Here is a 10,296-nt window from a genome sequence, read left to right as displayed (position 1 = left end):
GAATAAAAAGAAATAATGTTTCACGTAATATTTGACGGATAGCAACAACTAACCAAATCTAATCTAAAATCACCACCGAGCACAAGACCATAAGTTTCAATATTAGTAGCAGGTGAAGATCGCATATTCCCCATGATCAGATTTATCCTTCCATGTTCCACTTCCTCACTTTTTCTTATCCCTTGTAAATCAGAACAAATATGAAAACCACATCATGTATCAAGGACCCAAGAACAAGTAAGTTATGAGATATTGACTTGAATAGTGTATATATGTAACACCCCGTTTATTAAACAAATAAATGAGCAAATGAATAAATTAATAGTAGCCTTGAAATCCGTAATAATATGGCAAGGCGTTCCTCTCCAGTTTGTTGCTACAACGCCGCCTTTAGCCACCGTTGTGGCCGTTAGGGCTACTGATGTCGTCGTCATGCACCACCAAGTGGTGTTTGAATCCAAATTTCCAAGCAAGTATGTACCGGTGTCGTTGCTGCTTGACTGAGAAACAAAAGAAACCACCGCCACCACCATGAGGTGGTGGCTGCTACCATCGTAAAATCTTCACTATCGCCGCCGTGAGCCACCAGGTGGGTGGCTGGAGTGTATTCTGCATTTGGAGTATGTGTGTGTGCTTTGTGTAGCTGGAACACCAAGGAAGTCACCACCACCACCACCGTGAGGTGGTGGCTGCCACCACGTGTCACCGCCGGCTACCACTAGGGTCGTTGTGCGTGTGTTTATTTTTGGATTAAAAGCATTATAATTGTAATTAGAGAAAAGAATAATGAAAAGAAACTCAAAACCACCACCGTAAGGTGGTGGCCGCCGCTGTGAGCCGCCGTTGACCACCACTACCCGAGGTGGTAGTGGGTGGTGCCCGACTAGCAAAACCCTAATTGACCTAACGAAACCCTAATGGGCTTAAAGATTTAGTTTTGGGCCTATTGGGCTATGATTGGGTGGGAAACCCTAGTTAGGGTTTAGAAAACCCTAATTTTGGATTTATGGGCCTTGGACTTATTGGGACCCACATGTGGGCCATTGGAATGGAATTGTAAATTACACCCAATCACACCATATGATTTATCTAGTAGAGTGATGGAATTAATGGATTAAGTCCTTAATGGGTTAAGTGAGAAACACTTAACCCTAATTGTCATTTTATGTGAAACCCAAATTTCACTTGGGCCTTGAGTTGGGCCTTTCTATTGGGTTTTAGAAATTGGGCCAATAATGGGCCATCCAAGAATGATCATATGGACTAGAATATTTAGATGGGCTTTAGGGTAAGGCCCATATGAGGGTTTGGGCCCAATTTGGAAAATTGGGCCATAGATGGGCCATAGTTTGGGCCTTGATGGTTATATGATATTGGGCCATCAAAATGTCAAGTGTTGGACCAAGAATAAATGGTTGGGCCTTAAGGCAAGACCATGTAGAGGTTGGGCCCAATTTGGAAAATTAGGCCATAGTTGGGCCTTGGTTCATTATTAGAGTTTTGGGCCTTTAGATTGGGCCTTGGGCTTGAGTCAAGCTAAGTTAGGGGTAAAGTAGTCTTTTACCCCAAGCATGGATTTATGGATATGTGTTGGAACCCAATCATTAATTGGGTGTTATTTTGATGTTGACAGATTCGGGAATGTGTCATCCAACAGCTAGGGTTTTGTCAGCGGGACTTCAGCAGTGTGAGGTGAGTTCTCTTCCAGTAGGAACGGGTCTAAGGCCACAATGTCGGCCCGTTTAGATGTTAGTAGTTCCGGACTACGGTCCGATGCCGGGGCGGTCCCGAGAAGAGTATATGTATGCTTGATGTCTTCGTGATTCATGCATGTTATGTGTTATGTGTTCCGGGGCAAGCCTGATGTATGTTAGTGTATCTGTTATATGTTATGTGTTCCAGGGCAAGCCCGATGTATGTTAGCTTATATGTTATATGTTATGTGTTCCGGGGTAAGCCCGATGTATGTTAGCTTATATGTTATATGTTATGTGTTCCGGGGTAAGCCCGATGTCGGGGCAAGCCCGATGTCGGGACAAGCCCGATGTATGTTAGCTTATATGTTATGTGTTATGTGTTCCGGGGTAAGCCCGATGTATGTTATATGCTTATGTATTATGTTTATGGTATATGTTATGTTGTGTATGCCGGGGTAAGCCCGATGTCGGGGCAAGCCCGATGCCGAGGTGAGCCCGATGCCAAACGTGGTCTAATGCCGAGGTGAGCCCGATGTCGGGCAGGAGTCCGATGCCAGGTAAGCCGATGTCGGGTTCGTCCTGATGCAGTTTGGCGGTGTCCCAAAGTTATGTTTATGTTATGTGTTTATGTTATATGCATTGTTGATATGTTTATATGAGTACCGGATTACGGTCCGATGTCAGGCGGGGCCCGATGCAGTGGGCTAGGCCTGTTAGGTTTTGAGCATTCTAACACTCCTAAGTGTACATGCAACCCTAGAAAACCTTGGATTTATGTTTGTCTAAAATACATGCAAAATACTTTTTCCAAGGTTCATAATCCTATCTAGCAAACATGGGGAACTTTAAACATAAAAGATGGCTAGAATTACATACCTTGTAGTTGATTTGATTCCTTGAAAAACCTTGAGAGCCTAGCACCCCAAGTGTGATGCCTCAAATGTCTCACACAACACCAAATGCACTTGGAATAAACTTTGAGAGAGAATGTCACACTTAGAAATCGGCTTGCCCTCAATCTTGCTTTTAGTGCCGATTTTGGTGAGCTTCATATCCTTTATATAGTGTGTTACAATTAGGGTTACACCATGTAAACCCTAATGTAACATGGCTCTTCATTTCCATGACCCATGGGTTTGTAACTCCCATGGAGCATCCATGGAGCTGTTGGATAAGGTGTCTAAGTCCATAACTATTTCTGGTATGTACTTGACCCGACCCGGCATGGTCCATTTGGGTTGCATGGCACCATGCAATTGGATAAACTAAAATGAGAGAAATAACACTTATGGTTTATTAATATATTATAAGTTCTAATATATTAATAATATTATTTAATTAGTTTGATCAAGAATTAATTTAGAATTAATTAAGTGATCAAAAGATAACTAATTAAATATATGGGTAGATTATGTAAATCTTCCATATCTTATATAGTGGGCTAAGAGGCTCCATGGATTATCAAGTTGGGTTCCACCCATAGGATGCTCCATGGATGCTCCATGGGAGTTACAAACCCATGGGTCATGGAAATGAAGAGTCATGACACATTAGGGTTTACATGGTGTAACCCTAGATGTGTCAACACTATATAAGAAACCCATTCTCCACCAAAATCGGCGACACTAAGAAACAAGAGGGCTAGAGCCGATTTTGCAAGTGTAAGATTCTCTCAAAGTTTACTCCTTTGCATTTGGTGTTGTGTGAAGCATTTGAGGCATCACACTTGGGGTGCTAGGCTCACAAGGTTTCAAGGATCATAATCAACAACAAGGTAAGTTATTCTATCTTTCATTCAAGTTAAAAATGTTCCCCATGTATGCTAGATAGGAATATAACCTTGGAATTCAACTTTGCATGATTATTAGACAAACATAGATCCAAGGTTATTAGGGTTGCATGTACACTTAGGAAGTGTTAGAATGCTCAAAACCCATCAGTGGTATCAGAGCATGGTTCGTTTGTTGTTTTTTTTTGTGTGCAAACAGCTTGAAAAAAAAATTGTTTTTCTGTTTTCTGCTCGTATGAAAGTTTGCACATTTGTTGCTGGAAATGGACTAGAAACATTACCCTAAACTATTTTGATGTTTTAAAGCTTGTTTTAGATGGTGTAATGTTTATGCTAATCCATTTACAATGGCAATTATTAAAATTACAAGTTTTTTTTAAGTGTAATTTTTGATTCTTGAAAGTGTTCATATTCATGTTCTTGAACTTATGAAGATTAGATGATCATAGGAATTGTTTGTAACCTTCATGGTAGTTTAATTCATGATCATAATGTGTTTTAATGGAGTCCATAACTTGTCCTCAAGTTATGGAAAACCAAAAGTCTCACTTTTATTAAAGCCATTAAAAGAACACAAGAGTTATAAAAATGAAGAGTCTTCATTTTTATTACGCAATTAATTCATAAGTTATAAGAAATGAAAAGTTTTGGAAGTTTACAAAACTTTCCCTCAAGTTTTGGAACATGTAAAGTCTTGATTAAAACTTTAGTTCCAACCATTAGAATTTTAAAAGTTAAAATTCAACCCTTATACTTTATAATATTATAAGTTACTAATATATATATGTATAACAACAAGTCGTCTTACCGCTAGTACGCCTCATTCACGAAGCCGGTCTATAAGGGGGGTATAAGGTTGTTGCCTATAAAATGGCAACTTAATGGGTGTCCACTCTCACCCACCGCTTCCTTGATCGGTGGAGGGTCGTTAGCCGAACGGGTAAGACAACGACTTATAAATTCTCATTAAAAGTATGATGAATATTATAAAGTAACTAAATGCTTTTATTAAATTCCCAATCTTAGTTACTTTAGGAAAATGTGAATAAGGTGCTAATCCATGAAATTACACTTAACACTTTGTTTAAGTCGTTGGTGGAGCGTGTGTGGTTAACCGGCACACTAACTTGGACTTAACAAGGTAGGTAAAGGGTGACTTAAGGTTTACCATAGCATCGGTGGAGCGTGTGTGGTTTACCGGCACATCGATTGAGTGATAAACCTTGAGGGTACCAAGTGATTTGCATGGTTACTTCACACCTCGTTTTGTGATCCTCGGTATCCCAGTCACAAAACTTGGAGGGCACACTCGAGATTGAAACATGCCTTTGAAAAGTTCATTGAATCTCAAAAGAATTCAGGAATTTCTAAGAACCAATTAAAAACCTGATATTTATATTTCGTTTTTCATGGTGGAAATTGGTGAATCGTCATTCACCTACCTTTCAAATATGTTATAGCTTGGATTACGGCATACCTCTTCTAAGTTATAATATATTGTGATTGGATCCTAGCCTTAATATTACATTTTGGTGTTTTATTAAGGACTCTCTTAATATCTAAACTAATCTTGTTCTCTTCTTTCAGATGTCTTCAAACAATGCTGCTTCTGGCTCTAATCCTAATGGCTCCTTTACCCTTATGAACTTGTGTGGGAAAGTCACTTTTGATGGATCCAACTTCAATGAATGGATCAGAAACATCAGGATGATTACCCGCTACGAGGACAAAGAATATGTCCTTGACAAGGAGCTTAAGGAGATTGATGAGACCACTGCAACTCCCCAGGAGATCGCTGACTTCCGGGCACATGAAAGGGATGCTACAAAAGTGGCATGCATCATGTTGGCCACCATGACAGCGGAACTCCAAAAGTCCTATGAGGACTTCTACCCTTTTGAAATGCACCAAGATCTGATGGAAAGATACCATCAAAGTGCACGACAGGAGAGGTATGAAATCATATGCTCTATCATAACAACCATGATGAAAGACGGGGAATCCGTCACGAGCCACATGCAGAAAATGCAAAGGTATGTGGATCGGTTGCTGAAGCTTAATGTGAACTTCCCTGAGGAGCTTGCAATAGATATCATTTTGCACTCCTTACCATCGTGTTATGATCAATTCCGCATGACATATCACATGAATAAGGAAGAGGTCACACTCAGCAAACTTCAGGGACTCCTCAAGACCGCAGAAACAGGTCTTAAGTGTAAGTCGGTTGTTAACACTCCTACTCCAAACTCCGCCCCGGTTTTGGCAATCGGGAAAGGTAGAGGGAAGAAGAGGAAGAGCTCTTCGAAGGGTACCAAGGCTAGGACCCTTGATGGCTCTTCTTCAAGTGGAACCAAGAAAGGTTTTGTCACTCCTTCTTCTGACCCTAAAGAGGCTGAATGCTTCTATTGCCATGAAAAGTCACATTGGAAGCGGAACTGCCCAAAGTACCAGCAAGATGTGAAGGATGGGAAAGTTAAACCCAACCATGCAGGTATTTACACTATCTTATCTAATAACTCACCCCATTCTAACTCTTGGGTCCTTGATACCGGTTGTGGTATTCATATCTGTTCTGATTTGCAGGGACTAAGAAGAAGTGAGAATGTGGAGCTTGGAAGAATAAACTTAATCATGGGGAATAGGAAAGCTTTACCTGTCACCAAGATTGGAGTTTATACTTTATCGCTAAGTAGTGGGTTTAGTTTAGATTTGAATAAATGTTGTTATTCGCCAGAAATGGCAAGAAATATTATTTCCTTTCATGCATTGTATAAACAAGGTTTCACCTTTTCATTTGATAATGAAGTTGGTTCGATTAATGCTTTCTTTAATAATGTTCTTTATTTTAAAGCATTACCTTGTGATGGTGTGTATGAAACTGTATATGTGGTTGATAACTTAGGAAATAATGTATTGTGTATTGATTCTGTTAATGATAATAACTTGGATAAAGCATCATTATGGCATTGTCGTCTTGGACATATAAGCATGAAACGCATAGGCCAACTCCAAAAGGATGGAGTATTGGAGTCATTTGACCTAAAGTTAGATGATAGTTGCGAATCATGCTTACTTGGAAAAATGACAAAGTCACCCTTCACAGGATCTTGTGAGAGGGGTTAAGGTTTGTTGGACTCCAAGAAAGGAGAGTTACCCATCCAGAGTAATGCCAGATTGAGTAAGACACAAAGCCCTAGTACTGAGGCTGAGATAGCATAAATGAGTCGAATACCTTATGCTTCGGCTGTAGGATCGATCATGTATGCTATGACGTGTACTCGACCTGATGTAGCCTTTGCTTTGAGCATGGTTAGCAGGTATCAGGGGAACCTTGGCAAGGCACACTGGACTGCGGTAAAGAATATCCTCAAGTACCTACGGAGGACTAAGGACTGGGTCCTTACCCTCGGTGGGAGTGAAGACTTGAGAGTTGTAGGGTATAGTGATGCTAGCTTTTAGACTGATAGGGATAATTTCCGCTCTCAGTCAGGCTGGGTCTTTACCTTAAATGGAGGAGCAATTTCTTGGAAGAGTTCCAAGCAAGAGACAGTGGCTGATTCAACTTGCGAATCAGAGTATATAGCAGCTAGCGAGGCAGCAAAGGAGGCGATATGGCTGAAGAACTTCATTGGAGACCTTGGAGTTGTACCAGCTATTAAAGAGCCAATGGAAATTTTATGTGATAGTGAAAGTGCAGTTGCCTTAGCCAAGGAACCAAGGGATCACGGGAGATCCAGACACATCGACAGAAAATACCATTTCATCAGACATCGAATAGAAGAAGGACTCCTCGTGGCAAAGAGGGTATCATCGGATGAGAATCCAGCAGATCCCCTGACGAAGGGATTGACTCGGGTTAAGCATCTCCAGCATGCTCGGAGCATAGGGCTGAAGGATGATATTAGATTTAGTAGTTAGATAACCTTGAAATCTGTAAAGTGTAATTGACATTAGATGATGAATAAAAGGTGTTTTATTTATGAGTAAAGTGTTGCTATCTCTTGTCGATCGTTTACTATATTTCTTTTGCATGTTTTGACTTCCAGAATAATTATATTCGGTATATCATATTATTCGAAACTCCACAGTCGGTCATATGTCGGAAGTAGGTATGAATCAAGACTGTCATGATTGGTTGCAGAGGTCTAAGCTGTTGGACATGGCTACAACACTCATGAGTGCTCATAAGTTCTGAGCATTGGACTCAACCCACGCTCACTGGAATCACTTCATGGAATTTATCTCGAGTGATCGTGAGACGATAATATCATATAAGTCTTCAAACCTAGAGATATGATTTGTTACTTATGAGTTGGTTATGCATTGATTGTACGTTAACGCATTGGTAACTCGATGTTATAAAACGTGCTTTTGTGTATAATTCAATGAGTGGTAGAACAAACATATGAGTCGAAGTTTATCTGTTCCTTCTTGGATTAGAAGCTGATATCTGGGCCCCTCGATGATTTTGTTTTGACCTATGTACCGGGCCCGGTCAGAACTAAGTTGATGTGTTCAATTAAGTTCTTTGTCAAACAAATCGGAAATCGGGAAACAAACTGTTGGACAATAAGTAAGACATTGTTCCATGTATTTGTCCGGCTGATATCTAGAACAGAGGATTATATGATCACTTATCTTAAATGGCGTATCATCATCTTCTCAGTTCCGAGAGACCTTGAAAGAGCTACGATTGCCGATCGGTTCCTGAAGTATTGCAGTTATAGTTATTAGACTTATCCAAATGGGAGACTGTTGGATAAGGTGTCTAAGTCCATAACTATTTCTGGTATGTACTTGACCCGACCCGGCATGGTCCATTTGGGTTGCATGGCACCATGCAATTGGATAAACTAAAATGAGAGAAATAACACTTATGGTTTATTAATATATTATAAGTTCTAATATATTAATAATATTATTTAATTAGTTTGATCAAGAATTAATTTAGAATTAATTAAGTGATCAAAAGATAACTAATTAAATATATGGGTAGATTATGTAAATCTTCCATATCTTATATAGTGGGCTAAGAGGCTCCATGGATTATCAAGTTGGGTTCCACCCATAGGATGCTCCATGGATGCTCCATGGGAGTTACAAACCCATGGGTCATGGAAATGAAGAGTCATGACACATTAGGGTTTACATGGTGTAACCCTAGATGTGTCAACACTATATAAGAAACCCATTCTCCACCAAAATCGGCGACACTAAGAAACAAGAGGGCTAGAGCCGATTTTGCAAGTGTAAGATTCTCTCAAAGTTTACTCCTTTGCATTTGGTGTTGTGTGAAGCATTTGAGGCATCACACTTGGGGTGCTAGGCTCACAAGGTTTCAAGGATCATAATCAACAACAAGGTAAGTTATTCTATCTTTCATTCAAGTTAAAAATGTTCCCCATGTATGCTAGATAGGAATATAACCTTGGAATTCAACTTTGCATGATTATTAGACAAACATATATCCAAGGTTATTAGGGTTGCATGTACACTTAGGAAGTGTTTGAATGCTCAAAACCCATCAGGAGCATCCTATCGACCTTAGCCCAACTTGATAATCCATGGAGCCTTTAGCCCACTATACAAGTTATGGAGCCTTTAGCCCACTATACAAGTTATGGATGATTTACATAATCAACCCATATATTTAATTAGTCATCTTTTGATCACTTAATTAATACTAGATTAATTCTTGATCAATACTAATTAAATAATATTATTAATATATTAGAACTTATAATATATTAATAAACCATAAGTGTTATTTCTCTCATTTTAGTTTATCCAAATGCATGATGCCATGCAACCCAAATAGACCATGCCGGGTCGGGTCAAGTACAACCCAGAAATAGTTATGAACTTAGACACCTAATCCAACAGTCTCCCACTTGGATAAGTCTAATAACTATAACTGTAAGTATGACCTCAGGAACCGATCAGCAATCGTAGCTCTTTTCAAGGTCTCGCGGAACTGAGATGATGATGATACTCCATTTACGATAAGTGATCATATAATCCTCTGTTCTAGATATCAGCCGGACAAATACATGGAACAATGTCTTGCTTATTGTCTAGCAGTTTGTTTCCCGATTTCTGATTTGTTTGACATAGAACTTAAGTGAACAGATCAACTTAGTTCTGACCGGGCCCGGTACATAGGTCAAAACAAAATCATCGAGGGTCCTAGATATCGCTTCTAATCCAAGAAGGAACAGATAAACATCGACTCATATGCTTGTTCTTCTACTTGTTGAATCATACACAAAGGCACATTTTATAACATCGAGTTACCAATTCATAGGCAACAATTTATATCTCTAGGTTTGAAGACTTATATGATATTACCGTCTCACGATCACTTGAGATAAAATTCCATGAAGTGATACCAGTCAGCATGGGTTGAATCCAATACTCAGAACTTATGAGCACTCATGAGTGTTGTAGCACCACTTTGTCCAACATCTTAGATCTCTACAATCCAACCCATGACAGTCTTGATTCATATCTACTTCCAACATATGACCGACTGTGGATGGTTTGAATAACTTAGTCATTCAGGAAGAGCGACTTAGTTATTCTGGAAGTCAAAACATGCAAAGTGAAACACAAGAATAATCGAATCAACTATGGTCTCAGAACTTATGAATATAAATAAAAACACCTCTTATTTATCACCATATTGATTGCACATTATTCATTGTATATTATTTCAAACTATCAACTTTATTCTTGAATTAAAACAATAGTTGTCCCATGCCCCGAGCATGTACACTATGTTTTCTAAACACTAGTCATGCCATACACCAA

The sequence above is a fragment of the Lactuca virosa genome, chromosome 1, assembly GCF_052849685.1.
Source record: "Lactuca virosa cultivar CGN04683 chromosome 1, Lactuca_virosa_CGN04683_v6, whole genome shotgun sequence".
NCBI lineage: Eukaryota > Viridiplantae > Streptophyta > Magnoliopsida > Asterales > Asteraceae > Lactuca > Lactuca virosa.
Note: the sequence above shows the minus strand (reverse complement) of the source record.